General features: G+C 42.2%; 1 pseudogene; it reads right to left on the bottom strand.

Moving 5' to 3' along the window:
* LOC134443007 (NACHT, LRR and PYD domains-containing protein 12-like) overlaps window positions 1-15,967 on the bottom strand; it is a 56,283-nt pseudogene that overhangs the window by 21,741 nt on the left and 18,575 nt on the right.

Below are 15,967 nucleotides of genomic sequence, written 5' to 3'. Positions count from 1 at the left end.
ACTGATCTCATTAGTGTACCTTCCTTATCGCATATTACTTATCGTATAGAAATTCCATAACATTAGCATACATCACCTAATCTAATACCATCTTAATTAATTATCATGAATTTAAGCAAATTTATGCTAATTTGATGACAGGGGTCAAGGAATGCCAAAAATAAGCCCCGACTTACCGAGCTGACCTTGAGGCCTTGACCACAGGCATCAGAGCCAGCAGACATTCCTCTGATCTGCCATATTTACTGACGTCAAATTCATCCAGCTTCTGCTCTGAGGTCAGCAGCACAAACACCAGAGCTGACAATTGTGCAGGGGAGAGATTTCTTCCAAATAGGCCTTCAGACCCGCTCAGGTAGCTTTGGATTTCCTTCACTAGGGACTGGTCATTCAGCTCATTGAGGCAGTGGAACAGATTCATGCATTTATCTGAGGAGGGATTCTTCCTGATCTTCTGCTTGATGTACTGGATAGTTTGATCTGTGTTCTTCTGTGATTGAATGGCTGCCTGTGGCAGCAGACCTCTCAAAAGATTCTGATTGGTCTCCAGTGAAATGCCCAGAAGGAAACGGAGAAAAAGATCTAGATGTCCCTGTTTGCTTTGTAAGGCCAGATCTACTGCACATTTGTGCAGCTCAAACACAGACACAGGCACAGATGTAGGTTTGAAAAAACTAGGAAGCCTGAATCTGGATTTAGTTCGCCTGGAAGTGGCTTGGCTAAGAGCATTTTTCTTCTGGATGATGAGAGTGAGGTGCACATATAATGCTGCAAGATATTCCTGAATGCTGAGATGCACAAAGCAGAACACATTCCCCTTGTCCAACCCAGCCTCCTCTCTGAAAATTTGAGTACACACTCCAGAGTACACTGTTGCCTCTTTAATACCAATGCCACACTCTCTCAGGTCCTCCTCATAGAAGATCAGATTACCCTTTTGTAGCTGCTGGAAAGCAAGTTTCCCCAGTTTGAAAATAATCCCTTCATCCATTGCTTGTGTTGGACCCATCATGTACTTCTCTCGCATCTGTCTGAATCATCAGGAAGTGTGTGTACATTTGAGTTAGAGTCTTGGGGATCTCTCCTTCCTCTTTTCCCCCCAACACCCTCTCTAGAACAGTTGCTACAATCCAGCAGAAGATGGGAAGGCGGCACATGATGTACAGGGTCCTGGATGACTTAAGGTGTGTGATGGTTCTTTTGGCCAGGTTCTCATCACTGATTCTCCTCCTGAAGTATTCTTTCTTTTGGGGATCACTGAATCCCCGTACTTCTGTCACACGGTCCACATACTCAGGAGGGATCTGGCTGGCTGCTGCTGGTCTGGATGTGATCCAGAGGAGGGCAGAGGGAAGCAGATTCCCATTGATGAGGTTTGTCAGCAAAGTAGACACTGTGGTTGCTTGTTCTATATCGCAACACTGTTTGTCGGAGTGGAAATGCAGAGGAATCCGACATTCATCCAGGCCATCAAAAATGAACATCATTTTGCATCTGTCATCAGTGAAAAGAGTGAAATCTTTCAGGTTACTAAAAAACTCCTTTATCAGATACACTACACTGAGCTTTTTCCTGGTCAAGAGGTTGAGCTCACGGAAGGGAAGAGGAAATATGAAGTTGACATCCTGATTGGCTTTTTCCTCAGCCCAGTCCAGAATGAACTTCTGCACAGAGACCGTTTTTCCAATGCCAGCCACTCCTTTCATCAGCACAGTTCTAATGTCCTTTTTTTGTCCAGGTAGGGGTTTAAAAATGTCATTACATGTGATTTGTTTGTCATATCTTACTGATCTCTTGGATGCTGCCTCAATCTGCCTGACCTCATGTTCATAATTAATCTCTCCACTTCCCCCCTCAGTTATGTAGACTTCTGTGTAGATCTCATTGAGGAGTATTGGGTTTCCCTGCTTTGAGATTACCTCACTTAAAAATTGAAACTTCTCCTTCAGATAGATTTTATGGTCCTGCACTTCAGTAATCTCACATTGCTGTTTATCTCTGTGGAAATGAACAACTTGTTTGTGTTACAAAGAAATAAACAGAAAATACCATTAGTATATATATAAGACTAAAGATTACATTTGACATTACATTGCAGTCAATCAGATGCAGCAGAAATCAATGTATGTGTGTACAGTGGGGAGAACAAGTATTTGATACACTGCCGATTTTGCAGGTTTTCCCACTTACAAAGCATGTAGAGGTCTGTAATTTTTATCATAGGTACTCTTCAACTGTGAGAGACGGAATCTAAAACAAAAATCCAGAAAATCACATTGTATGATTTTTAAATAATGGCAACTGGAGACCGAAGATTATATGGGCTTTTCAGAGCTAGAGCCATTTAGACAGATGGCAGCAAGACACATGCAAGTACAAAACCCCAAGTCCATAGACGTTGGGACGCAAGGTTAATTGTGAATAATATTAAAATACTGCAATTTCAGAAGTCTGGTTCTGACATTAGTTGGAGAACGGTAAAAAGAAAACATATCAGCCATCAAAACTGACCAAAATTATTGTTTTGGGGGATATTCATGAATATGTAAATCCAACGCGTCTCAAAAGAGTTGGGACGGGGACAATAAAAGGCAGCAAATGTCGAGGAAGACTAAAAACAAAACAAAGAACAACACTTAACAGTTAATAGCATTAATCGATGAGATGATTTTATATAAAAACAGTGTTGATTCCTATCTTAGACATGATTTCAACAGCTTCAATGGTAGGTGTATTCCTTGTCATGTTTTGCAATGTTTTCCTTTCTGTAGTGCTTACAGAGTGACAGGTCTTGACCAAAAGCCTGCCGTTTTATGTCCTGCTGGTCCTTATGTTGGAGTTAAACTGTTAAAACATATACAGTATGTATGTAGAGAATGCAATTTGTCCTTACTATGTGGCAGTAATCGAAGATCTCCCTTCAAAATATAAAGCACGAGTGGCTTTTCATGCTGTTTAAAACCCATTTATTTCATTCAGTACTGTATTCAATTCTACAGGTGAGTTAGAACAGCTTAACCTATATACTACTGCACCCCCAAGCCATCATGGAGGCTGACTTTTGAAGTTGGCACTAACGCAAGTTGCATGGTCAATTTTCACTGTAGTACAGGATTTGTAAGACTGTATTATTTTCAAAAAGAATTGACTTCTGCAACTTCTGCTGACTTAAGCAAGCAAATTACAGTTTCCCATGTCTTCTGGGTCTATTTCAAGTGAGCTCGGGTGGATAGGGTAATGTTAAACCCCTCTATCATTTGCACACATGAAGCGTCCTTAATATGATCAAGTTTTAACTAGCTGCAATTCTCGAAGTGCTAGAATGAGACTACAGCCAATATATACTGTATTTCCTGATGTTATGAACCTATACAATGATTTTAATGACAAAACTATGTCTTATATACACTCAATCACAGTAAATCAAGGGAATTCAAAACTTTATGTAATAACTATGGTAATTGTTCCCTCTGCATCTTTAATTCTGAGTGACTCAGCCTCTCTGTGATTGTCTTATACCTGGACACTCAAATTGTACATCAGTACAATTCATTTTTAAATGTTTTTCCCTTTTGTTTTATCTTATTTGTATGTTTATAACATTTCACTGATCCCCGTCCCAACTTATTTGAGACGTGTTGCAGTTATCAAATTAGAAATGAGTACATATGTCCCCTAAAACAATATTTTTTCTTGGTTTTAACACTTGATATGTTGTCTTTTCACTATTCTCCATGTAATGAATGTATTGAATGTTTTGAAAATGACAGCATTTTGATTTTATTCTCAGTTTACCAAACGTCCCAACTTCACCGGAGTTGGGGTTTGTAGTAGGACTGTAGAATCTCAGATCTACAGATAAATGCAGAGCGATAGATAGATAGATAGATAGATAGATAGATAGATAGATAGATAGATAGATAGATAGATAGATAGATAGATAGATAGATAGATAGATAGATCGATAGATCATGTGGTTGGAAAGCACATGTGAAGGAAAGGACAAACAGATATTTATCATGTAAAAAAAAATATTCATCAGTCATTTTTGTTTGAGAGAAAGTCAAAACTCATTTCCAGCATGTTGTGGTTCTGAAATAACAATGATCAAAGAGGTAGGCGACGGATGCTATATATCCAATGCCAAAAACAGCAAAAAAGCATGCGCTGTGGGTAAAAATTGTGGTTCTCAGTGTCTGAATGCTGTCTATATCATTTTACAATACAATCAATCACTGCTGTTACATAGTGACTAATAATAATGGGAATGTAACATTAGTGATATGGGGTTTACACTGTCGGGGCCCTGTTAGTGAAGGACATTCTCCTGTCGGAAGCAAAAAAGTGCATAAACCGATTGTCTGCCTTCATGTGGATATACTGGATTTACATACACCTAGGACTGGGTACCGAAATTCAATTCTTTGATGGAACCGAATTAAAAGCTAAGGTTCTACTTGGAATCGAAACGTGCCTTGTCTGTCGGTTCCACGTTTCGGTTCCTGAAGTCTGACTGTCAGAGCCATCAAATGTGTGTTTAAGCACGCGGCCACAAGTGTCACAAACTGACCACGCTCCTCTTCCCGTTTCGCACCTCATTTAAACGATTGATAAGACAGCTGATATTCAACCAGCTGATTGTACTATTGAGAAACAAAAACATGCCGTTGAAAGCGTGGCTATATTTCAGGAAAGTAGATAAGGAAGGAGCGCGCTGCAATAGCCTATCTGCGATAAACTAATAGGCTATCATGCAAGAATGGCAATACATCCAACCTGTTCAAACACCTGCTCTTGCATTCGATTAACTTGCGTGCGGAGTTGCAGCATCTTTACAACGGCACCGTCAACCTCAACTATGCTATACCGTCAACCTCAACCATGACCTCGACTCTTCAGGAAGATGTCTCTGACTCCTTGGAAACATGTTTTTCCATGAAAAGAGCTAACTTAGAAAGAACTGGTCTTGTGTTGGGGACGCGCAAATGTAGCCTATTTAGACCGTCGGTTTAATTCGAGGGAACAAAGAACACAGCGAGAAAAAAAGATTTCCTCTCTATCCGGCTGGATAATAACGCCATTGTTTAGGCTTGAAGTAGCGGCCGCTTAAGGTTAAATAACTGTGGATTGAAATAACATAAAAACGTGCCGTAAAAAACTGTAAAAAGCTAAGAATCTCAGCTTTCGAACAAGCCCTAACACATGTCTGTAGGTCTAGGTTAAGGAGATCGCTGGCTGTTAGGAAAAAAATGACGAGATTAAAAAAATAGATGGAAAGCGCTATTTTTTCACTTGCAACAGCGGCCGCTTACAGTTCAATAACTTTTGAATGAAAGAACATAAAAACGTTCCGTAAAAAACTGTAAAAAGCTAAGAATCTCTTTCAAACGAGCCCTAACACATGTCTGTAGGAGAAGGCGATCGCTGGTTATATATATATTTAGGCCTATATATCGTTTAGATTAGGACTCTTTAGCTTAGATTCACCATGGCGTGAAAGCACAGTGTTGTCGCGGCTACTTGCAGCAGCTGATCATACGGCCCAGTTCTAGTCCCTGTATGGAAATGCGTGCGAGACAGCACCATCGAGACCCCGTCAAGTTTCATGAATAGCCTATTTATGAAGCCTAGTAGCGTAGGCTACATTAAAAAATCATGTCAGGCACGCTTGACATAGGATTGGTACCAGAAGTGAAGTTGCACCGTACAGCAGAACAATTTTAATCAGACATGAGTACATTTATCAGTATCAAAACCGTTTAATATACTTGCCAAACCATGCCGAGAGGACAACTTGCAGCATGCAATTATTCATGAATGCTGTATAGAATGAAATGCCCGCCATTGCTTAAGTCACGAGGAGCTCCGCCTTGTGGCAGGCAGGGAAACTCATGATTTACAGACCCGTTACGCCATCTACTGGCCACTTTGGGTAACTGCAGGTTTAATTCAGGGTTTCTAGGAACCGAAAATGGAACCGTTCTGGTACCGGAACCGAAACGAAGGAACCGGAAATGGAACCGGAACCGAAAATTGTCAATCAATACCCAGGCCTACATACACCACTGGTCTATTGTTTCATGCAGTGTGATCCACTGATTCCTACGGCTGTTCGCAACAAGCAACATTTCTGCGTTGTTCATCTGCGCCTGTTGAGTGAGTACTGGCTGAAGCGCAACATCTCTAAGACTCTTTACTGTGCCTCAGCTCGGTTGACAAGACCTTTGTTACAGGGCCGGCCCTAGCCTTTACGGGGCCCTAAGCAACATTTCATCCTGGGCCCCCTATACCTCCACCTACTCATTATCAGATGCTTCATAATCCTATTGGCAAAAAAAGTCGGGAGTCACTGCTATGGACTGCAGAGTATGTGTAACGAACTGCATCGTTCCACTGTCATTACCATAATATGCTATTTGCTTAAAAAGGGGCATGGGGGCCGCAAGGGGGGGGAAATGATACAGATTCTAAGGGCCCAAGCACTGATGTGGGCCCTTAAGGGGACCCAAGCACTGAGAGGGGCCCTTAAGGGGGCCCAAAATTTGAATCTTTCATGGGGCCCAGCATTTCTGGCAGCGCCCCTGACAAGGGGGTCGCCAACCTGCGGCTCTTTAGCACCTCCCTAGTGGCTCTCTGGAGCTTTTGCAAAGATGTGTGAAAATGGAAAAAGTGGGGTTTTTCTTTTTTTTTATGGTTTCTTAGGGGGGTTAGCATGACAAAAACATTATGCAGTAAAATATATGTAGGCTAGTTGCAAATATTTTTAAAATACCGAATTTCAGAATGGGGCCAAATAGCAAAATTGCATCATAGCCTCGCACGGGCGAGTTGTAAACAAACTGGTGTGTGAGTGATGGCTGTGATGCACCTTACAAAGCTGAGGGGGGAAGAGAAAGATGTTGCTACGTTTGACATGCTGCTGCGTTTGACTTTGTGGCTTTTGCGAATTTAAAGATGGTAGGCCTATTATTTATTTTACTCTTTGCACTGACATAAAACGGGTATAGGCCGAAATTACCGGTATGAGCGAAATTATTAATCTCCTGTTCACACTGCCAACGCAACCGTTATAACTTAGATCTTTCCCATTGGCCCCAGTGGTTAACATTGCAGTGTTTCCCATACATTGAGGAAACTATGGCGGCCCGCCATAGTTTAAATTTGGCCGCCATAGTTTCCGAAAATGTAAAAATATATATATATATATATATATATATATATATATTTTTTATTATTATTATTATTTTAAAAAACGATATCAGTTTTTTTTTTAAACGATTTTAAAAAACGATTTCCTTCGCATTTCCCTCCTGGAGTAAATACATCCTACAGAGAAAACCATGAGCAAAGATTCTTTAATTCATTTGGAACGTCTCTGCCATGACTGCTGGAAAGACAAAGGGATCAAAAGCCTAACTAAGTTGCAGTTAACTTGGGTTTGGGAGCAATAAATAACCTTCAGAGAAGGGACAGTTGGGATGAATTTACTGACACTCCTCAGGCTTTGTTTTACAGTTGTATGATTATGGGTTAGGCGACAGGCCTTCAATGACACAGCAGAAGAGACATCGGGCTGCATATAGAAATGAATGTGAATATAGACATAAATGTGTAATATGTTGTTCAGCCCTTTTAATGGGAGGAATTGTGAAAAACTGGCCCTGTGACCAACACCCCTCATGTAAAATGAGTACGCCTATGTGTGTGGGGAAAAAGGCATAGCCTACTCTAGACCCTTTTTGTCTGTGTGTTAACAATTTCACAGTGCTCCTAAATTGACAATACATATAGACATACATGTCATGGGTAAAATCTTTGTAATTTCTCNAAACATAAATGGCTGAAATGTAGGCCTATAGTTTCTCCATGCGCCAATGTCCTACTTTACTCATTGTTTTGCCCATTTGCATTTACGCTGCGTGAATCAACCCCCCCCCCCCCACGCCCGTGTGAAATTGCAGCCCCCCCCCCCAAACCAAAACAAAATCCCGTCTGCCCCCATAGTTTCCAGAATTTCTGTGGGAAACACTGCATTGTCAATGTTTTTCGCTAAAAAGCTTAAAATAAGCTAATTCCGTAATGCTGCGGTATTTCCCAGAATGACTCATCACTAGATACATTATGTGGCATGGCCATTTGATGGTAAAATTTTCATTTTATGCCGGAACATTCCTTTAACCCAAGAGCTGACGTGAAGAACGTAACTCCAGCTATAGAATCGCCACAACATCAAATACGTAAAATTGGGCAGGGCAGCTCTCTCGTTAGTAGCGTTTGTAATAAACGCCTTAGCAGATATCTTCATGATAAAAGTCACCTGTATATGAAGGGAAGGAGTCATCGAGCCACTGCCTTTCCTTTCAACCCAGGCCCTTGACTCAGCTTCACATTACACAACACTATAGAGGCTATATATGAAATGGGGGCTTTAGACCTCTGCAGAAGACCCATGTCGCACTCCCCTCTCTTCCTCTTTTACTCTGCTTTTGCCCATCTCCTGCCAATCTGACCTCTGCCCTGCATAACTAAATCAGAAAGTGGGCCTAAAGTAAACTGAGACACACAAGCATAAAAAACACTTTTAAACACTTATGATTTGATTTGGATCTTACTTTTGATCAGATGACTCTCCTGTTCCAAACATAATTGGGCGATCCATGGACTTGTCACTCTTCATAGACACACAGCTTGGTACAGGAGAGTCTGGCCTCTTCACATGAAGTGGACTGGAAAAAAAACATATTTCACTGCACATGTAACCGAAAAAATAATTCACAGACACAGACACACAGACACAGACACAGACACACAGACACAGACACACACACGCACACACACATACAGACACACACACACACACTTCAACACCTAGGAATCACACATTGATTTGTGTCTTACTTCTGATCAGGGGATCCTCCTGTTCCAAACATAATGGGGGGATCCATGGACTTGTCACTCTTCATAGACACACAGCTTGGCACAGGGGAGTCTGGCCTCTTCACATGAAGTGGACTGGAAAAAAAAACATATTTCACTGCACATGTAACCGAAAAAATAATTCACAGACACAGACACACAGACACAGACACAGACACACACAGACACAGACACACACACACACACACACACACACACACACACACACACACACAACACCTAGGAATCACACATTTATTTGGGTCTTACTTCTGATCAGGGGATCCTCCTGTTCCAAACATAATTGGGCGATCCATGGACTTGTTACTCTTCATGGACACACATCTTGGTACAGGGGAGTCTGGCCTCACCACATGAAGTGGACTAGAAGAACACATATTTCACTGCACATGAGTCATTCCATAATCCATTCACATTCACAATCCATTAATAGTTTAATCAGCACTGTTGTATGGTCTTAGAGAGGGTTAATTTTCCGTCAACTGTGTTGTCAATATATTCACAAGAACCTGATATAGAAACAATATTTTCAAACATACAGAAAAAGCTTATAAAATATGAATTGATTAAGGTCTTGTGGTAAAAGCTCTGAGGTCTGCAGTTAGCACAACACTCTAAAAATGGCAGAAATGTCAACTGTGTTACTCTGCACTAGTTACATTACATTACACTAGCTGCCACATGATATTGGTCACAGTCCCTGGAGCAATGTGGGTTTGATGTCTTGCTCATGGGCACTTCAGCTGTGGAGTGAGATGGGGGGTGGAAGGGTGGATTCAAGGTTACACCCCGCCATTCCGACGCACCGCTGTTCCGACATTGACGTTTTATTACAGGAACTGTTTTCCCAGCTTGCAGGAACCGTTTTTCAAAGATCTCGGACCCTACCTTTAGCAGCAAAGCTGCCTGGCACCTTATAGTGTTTCCATTGTTTATTATTAATTTTCACCTTTCTTCTCCGACTGTAAGTCTATGGCAGCCAGAGACATGCACTCAGGGTAGGCACTGCCTAGTACCTACCCTAGGATAAATTTCTTAAAAATAAAAACTAACACGTGTTTTAAAAACAATGATTGAGAGTTCACATGCATAACAAAAACATTGATTCAGAATAAATGAGATGTTAAAAAAGTAGGCTGCAGTATCCGGAGACCGACTAAAACCCCCATTTTATCGCACAAAGCAAAGTGCTCAGGCTTGGGCAGGTTGCCGTGGCAACGCGTCGCACAGCCCTGGCTGGTTGGAAGGCTCGGCTTTCGAATGCCAGGCAGCCAGGGTAGGCACGCTTTGCCTCTGCTTGTCTGACTCTTGACCTACGTAAACAGGCTGTGCCCAGAGATGGTTTCGGTAGGAGGTGACAAGACAGCTGGTGTAAGCGTCCATAGAAATAAACTGAAGATTTGTAACGCAAATATGGCGTCTTCCAACCTTTCTGGTAACAAGAGCCAATGTGCCTGCTGAGCTGCGTTGCCAGTGATCCAATCATCTGGCTGCATCGGCGCACGCGAAATGTTGAGCATGTTCAGTTGTGAAAAGCCGTTGCTCTCGTGCCGTTATGGAACTACTGCGTCTGCGCTCTGTCAAAAAAATGTGAGAAAAGTGGCTTTAAAAGATGTAGTTTGACTCGTATGACACAACCAAGCAGTCTAGATTGATCCGTTTTTCACGGTTATTTCAACCATGTGGTTTGCACAACCGCTGGGTTCCCTCCCGTCCTATACTGAGTTTCCCCATTCATTTTCCCCATTGACTCTCAGATCTGGTCTCACTAATCACGAAATAGCACCCCTAAGGCGTCAACAAGATGGCGGTGACTGTCCCGTCTCTACCTAAACCGTCTCTGCTGTGCCTCAACGCTGTTGATGTAGAAGTTGGCGCATGCGTATTATCTGTCACATAGACTGTCAATGGAGAGCAAAAGCTGAGCTTTTCGCCGTGGCGGGAATACTTAAGCCAATCACAGCGCCAACATGAAAAATTGTTACAATTCAGGTAGTAGCACTAGACTTACTGCCCATCATATATGATAGCAACAACTAACAAGACAAGGCTTGTTCAAACTCTAACCGTATCGAAAAGAAGACATGGTAGTCTTTGGCGTTTTGGATTTATTATAAAAAAAATGCAGAAAAGTAGCAAGAAGGTTCAGATGACAGGCAACTGAGCCGTGCTGCAATCGCTGCATTGTGCAAATATTAAACATCAGATGGGTAGTAGCAGCTTCAAGTAGTTTGAATACACTGGGACAAAATATCTTCATCATGTCAACCACCCCGGGCTTTTAATGGAACTAGAGCTTGCATGAAAAAACATACTCCGCGATTCTGCTTTAAGGTAAGATTCATTTAATTATTATGCTGCGGGTAGCCTGGCTTTTTTTAACATAAATATGCTCACGTTTGTAGTGGTGCCTTTTGTTGATGGGTCAGGGTGTGGACATTGAAGATTGGTTGTGCTGTGGACATGAGTACACTGTGATACGTGTGTTATTATGGACGCGAGATTGATTTTGAGCATACGACATGAGTCATGACTTCATAATCCTCATTTAATATGATGAGATCTGTGAGGTGTGTGGAGCCTGTGTTAGAAAGTTGGCGTGCAGCTGCGTTCTTCTGAAGTCCACTGCAGACGCACAGGCTTCTCATGTTTGTTGAGTTCGCAAGCAACCCGCCCCTTTGCCTACTTTCCTTCTTGTCTGTGAGTGTTTGATTAGCAGCACAAAATGCGTCAGTGAAGCAGGAGTTGTTAGGTTGGTTTATTGCTAATTGTAAATCGTTTCCCCTCAAGCTATGGTGTGATTCACAGTTGGTGAGCTAGACAGTTTATCTTCAAAGGTAGCCTAACACTGTGCCCTACATCCATGTGAGACACCCTGGCATTTGCAACAGAATAAACAGAATAGCAGTTAAGTTAACTGCTGAAGCCAAATGTTAAAGCAAACGTTTCCCCCAAAATGCTGTGATGTTGCAGCTTTCCTAAATTATTATTGTAAAATGTAGGACTACAAGTCCTTAAAACGTACAGTATGGGTCCTCATGAGCTTCCAATTTGACAAAACTGCACTGAAGCACAAATAAGTGTAGCTGGCCATTTCAAGAAATTGAAATGAGGCCTATGCATTTTCACTTATTGTTTCGCATTTAGGTCAAAATTTCAGATCTGCATGAAAGGGGGTGATATTTGTTCAACGTTTTTAGTCTTTTGTAAACGTTTTAAGTTGATAGTGACTCCAGATTTGGTTACAATGCAGGAAATTGCATTTAAGAAATCCACATTTTTATGGGGGAGGACCCCTAGACCTCTCGCTAAAAAAAAATACATTCATAGAATTATGCCTACCCTACCATACACCTGACTGCACGTCACTGATGGCAGCCCATAGAACTGTATGGTCAAAAATCGGCACACAAATTCAGGACCATCTCAACATTACCCACAGCAATTTGTAGGTCCCCAGCCCCAACCCTCTAGCGCCGCCAGCAGGCCAAAGTTGCAAGTACATTTCTGCTTGTAACTTCTGAACCGCTGGGCCAATTTTCAAAAATTTGGTATCCCTGGAATCCTATGCAAATTCAACGCACACTATGGCGTCATTTTCTGCGTAAAGTAAACTGAGACACACAAGGATGAAAAAAACACCTTTAAACACTTGTGATTTGATTTGGATCTCACTTTTGATCAGATGACTCTCCTGTTCCAAACATAATTGGGCGATCCATGGACTTGTCACTCTTCATAGACACACAGCTTGGCACAGGGGAGTCTGGTCTCTTCACATGAAGTGTACTGGAAAAAAAACATATTTCACTGCACATGTAACCGAAAAAATAATTCACAGACACAGACACAGACACAGACACAGACACACACACACACACACACACACTTATAACACCTAGGAATCACACATTTATTTGGGTCTTACTTCTGATCAGGGGATCCTCCTGTTCCAAACTTAATGGGGCGATCCATGGACTTGTCACTCTTCATGGACACACAGCTGGGTACAGGGGAGTCTGGCCTCTTCACATGAAGTGGACTGGAAGAACACAAACTTCACTGCACATGAGTCATTCCATCATCCATTCACATTCTCAATCCATTAATAGTTTAATCAGCACTGTTGTATGGTCTTAGAGAGGGTTAATTTTCCGTCAACTGTGTTGTCAATATATTCACAAGAACCTGATATAGAAACAATATTTTCATACATACAGAAAAAGCTTATAAAATATTAATTGATTAAGGTCTTGTGGTGAAAGCTCTGAGGTCTGCAATTGGCACAATACCGTAAATCCTCTAATTGTGGCCTGTATTCCATTACTGGCCGGGATTCTAATATTGGCCGGTCTCGCGGTCGGCGGAGGTAAATTGGGGCCGGTCTCTTGTACAGGACGGGTCTAAAAATAGAATCANTGATTCCCCCCCCCTTACCGGATATCTCACGTTGTTCTCAAAATCCACAACTGTAATCATTAAGCTGGTTAACATTAGACATAGTTCCTCACTCCGAAAAAGGACTCATTTGCTACTATAAAACAAACGGGGCACACGCCAAAGACTAGTTATTACATGTGAGCAGTGTGTTAATATCAGCTGTGTGAGAGCGACCGCTTCGCAGCTTCTCTCTAGCTTTCCTGGGGTAACCTATACCCGCGTGGGTAACCTATAGCAACAACACGAGCCCAGAATACAGCCAGAGACAGAGGGAGCGCGCCCATAAAGAAAGAGATTTTGCCTAGGTTGCAAAGTCGTGAGAGCCCTCGTAAATGCATTTGGCGGTCAAACTTTCACTATGCGTTGAGACAGTGGAGGAAAAATAGGAGGCACGCTACAGTATTAGACAATAATATGGCTACTTCGCTTAACCTTCATATTTCAGTAACGTGCGCTTCACACATAGAGATTGCTTCAGGCTACGGACCGGAGACAGAAATTGTAGGCTATATTTCCCCGACATTTGGCTGCAGCAAGAAACAGTTTGCCTTGTTAAGTCTGGGGTAAAATAGGGAGTGAAACAGCCGCAGATATTGGAATACGACCGCCAATGTCAATGTTGTTGCCGCATCTCGTGTCCATAAACTCAAGGCAAGAATGGGATTAAAGAAAAGCAGGAGGAAGGGAGGAAGGGACATGCCTCGTGGCGTGAGTAAAAAAAAAATGGACCGACGATGGTCTCCTAGTCTTCCTGCCTTTCTGGTAACAAGAGCCAATGTGCCTGCTGAGCTGCGTTGCCAGTGATCCAATCATCTGGCTGCATCGGCGCACGCAAAATGTTGCGCATGCTCAGTTGTGAAAAGCCGTTGCTCTCGTGCCGTTATGAAACTACTGCGCCTGCGCTCTGTCAAAAAAAATGTGAGAAAAGTGCCTTAAAAAGCTTTACTTTGACTCGAATGACACAACCAAGTAGTCTAGATTGATCAGTTTTTCACTGTGGTTTCAACCATATGGTTTTCACAACCGCTGGGTTCCCTCCTGTCCTATACTCAGTTTCCCCATTCATTTTCCCCATTGACTCTCAGATCTGGTCTCACTAATCGCGAAATAGCACCCCGAAGGCGTCAACAAGATGGCGGTGACTGTCCCGTCTCCTCCTACCTAAACCGTCTCTGCTGTGCCTCAACGCTGTCGGTGTAGAAGTTGGCGCATTCGTATTATCTATCACATAGACTGTCAATGGAGAGCAAAAGCTGTGCTTTTCGCCGCGGTAGGAATACTAAAGCCAATCACAGCAGCCAAAACGAAAAATTGTTACAATTCAGGTAGTAGAACTAGACTTACTGCCCAACATATATGATAGCAACAACTAACAAGACAAGGCTTGTTCAAACTCTAACCGTATCGAAAAGAAGACATGGTAGTCTTTGGCGTTTTGGATTTATATTAAAAAAAATGCAGAAAAGTAGCAAGAAGGTTCAGATGACAGGCAACTGAGCCGTGCTGCAATCGCTGCATTGTGCAAATATTAAACATCAGATGGGTAGTAGCAGCTTCAAGTAGTTTGAATACACTATGACAAAATATCTTCATCATGTCAACCACCCCGGGCTTTTAATGGAACTATAGCTTGCATGAAAAAACATACTCCGCGATTCTGCTTTAAGGTAAGATTCATTTAATTACTATGCTGCGGGTAGCCTGGCTTTTTTTAACATAAATATGCTCACGTTTGTAGTGGTGCCTTTTGTTGATGGGTCAGGGTGTGGACATTGAAGATTGGTTGTGCTGTGGACATGAGTACACTGTGATACGTGTGTTATTATGGACGCGAGATTGATTTTGAGCATACGACATGAGTCATGACTTCATAATCCTCATTTAATATGATGAGATCTGTGAGGTGTGTGGAGCCTGTGCAAGTTGGCGTGCAGCTGCGTTCTTTTGAAGTCCACTGCAGACGCACAGGCTTCTCATGTTTGTTGAGTTCGCAAGCAACCCGCCCCTTTGCCTGCTTGCCTTCTTGTCTGTGAGTGTTTGACTAGCAGCACAAAATGCGTCAGTGAAGCAGGAGGTGTTACCTAGGTTGGTTTATTGCTACGACTAAATGTAAATTGTTTCCCCTCAAGCTATGGTGTGATTAACAGTTGATGAACTAGACATTTCATCTTCAAAGGTAGCCTAACACTGTGCCCTACATCCATGTGAGACACCCTGGCATTTGCAACAGAATAAACAGAATAGCAGTTAAGTTAACTGCTGAAGCAGTTCATAGAATTATGCCTACCCTACCATACACCTGACTGCACGTCAGTGATGGCAGCCCATAGAACTGTATGGTCAAAAATCGGCACACAAATTCAGGACCATCTCAACATTACCCACAGCAATTTGTAGGTCCCCAGCCCCAACTCTCTAGCGCCACCAGCAGGCCAAAGTTGCAAGTACATTTCTGCTTGTAACTTTTGAACCGCTGGGCCAATTTTCATAAACTTGGTATCCCTGGAATCCTGTGCAAATTCAACGCACACTATGGCGTCATTTTCTGCGTAAAGTAAACTGAGACACACAAGGATGAAAAAAACACCTT

Source organism: Engraulis encrasicolus, unplaced genomic scaffold (genome assembly GCF_034702125.1).
Source record: "Engraulis encrasicolus isolate BLACKSEA-1 unplaced genomic scaffold, IST_EnEncr_1.0 scaffold_27_np1212, whole genome shotgun sequence".
Lineage (NCBI taxonomy): Eukaryota > Metazoa > Chordata > Actinopteri > Clupeiformes > Engraulidae > Engraulis > Engraulis encrasicolus.
The sequence above is the reverse complement of the archived record's forward strand: the minus strand, read 5'-3'. Positions and strand labels throughout refer to the sequence as shown.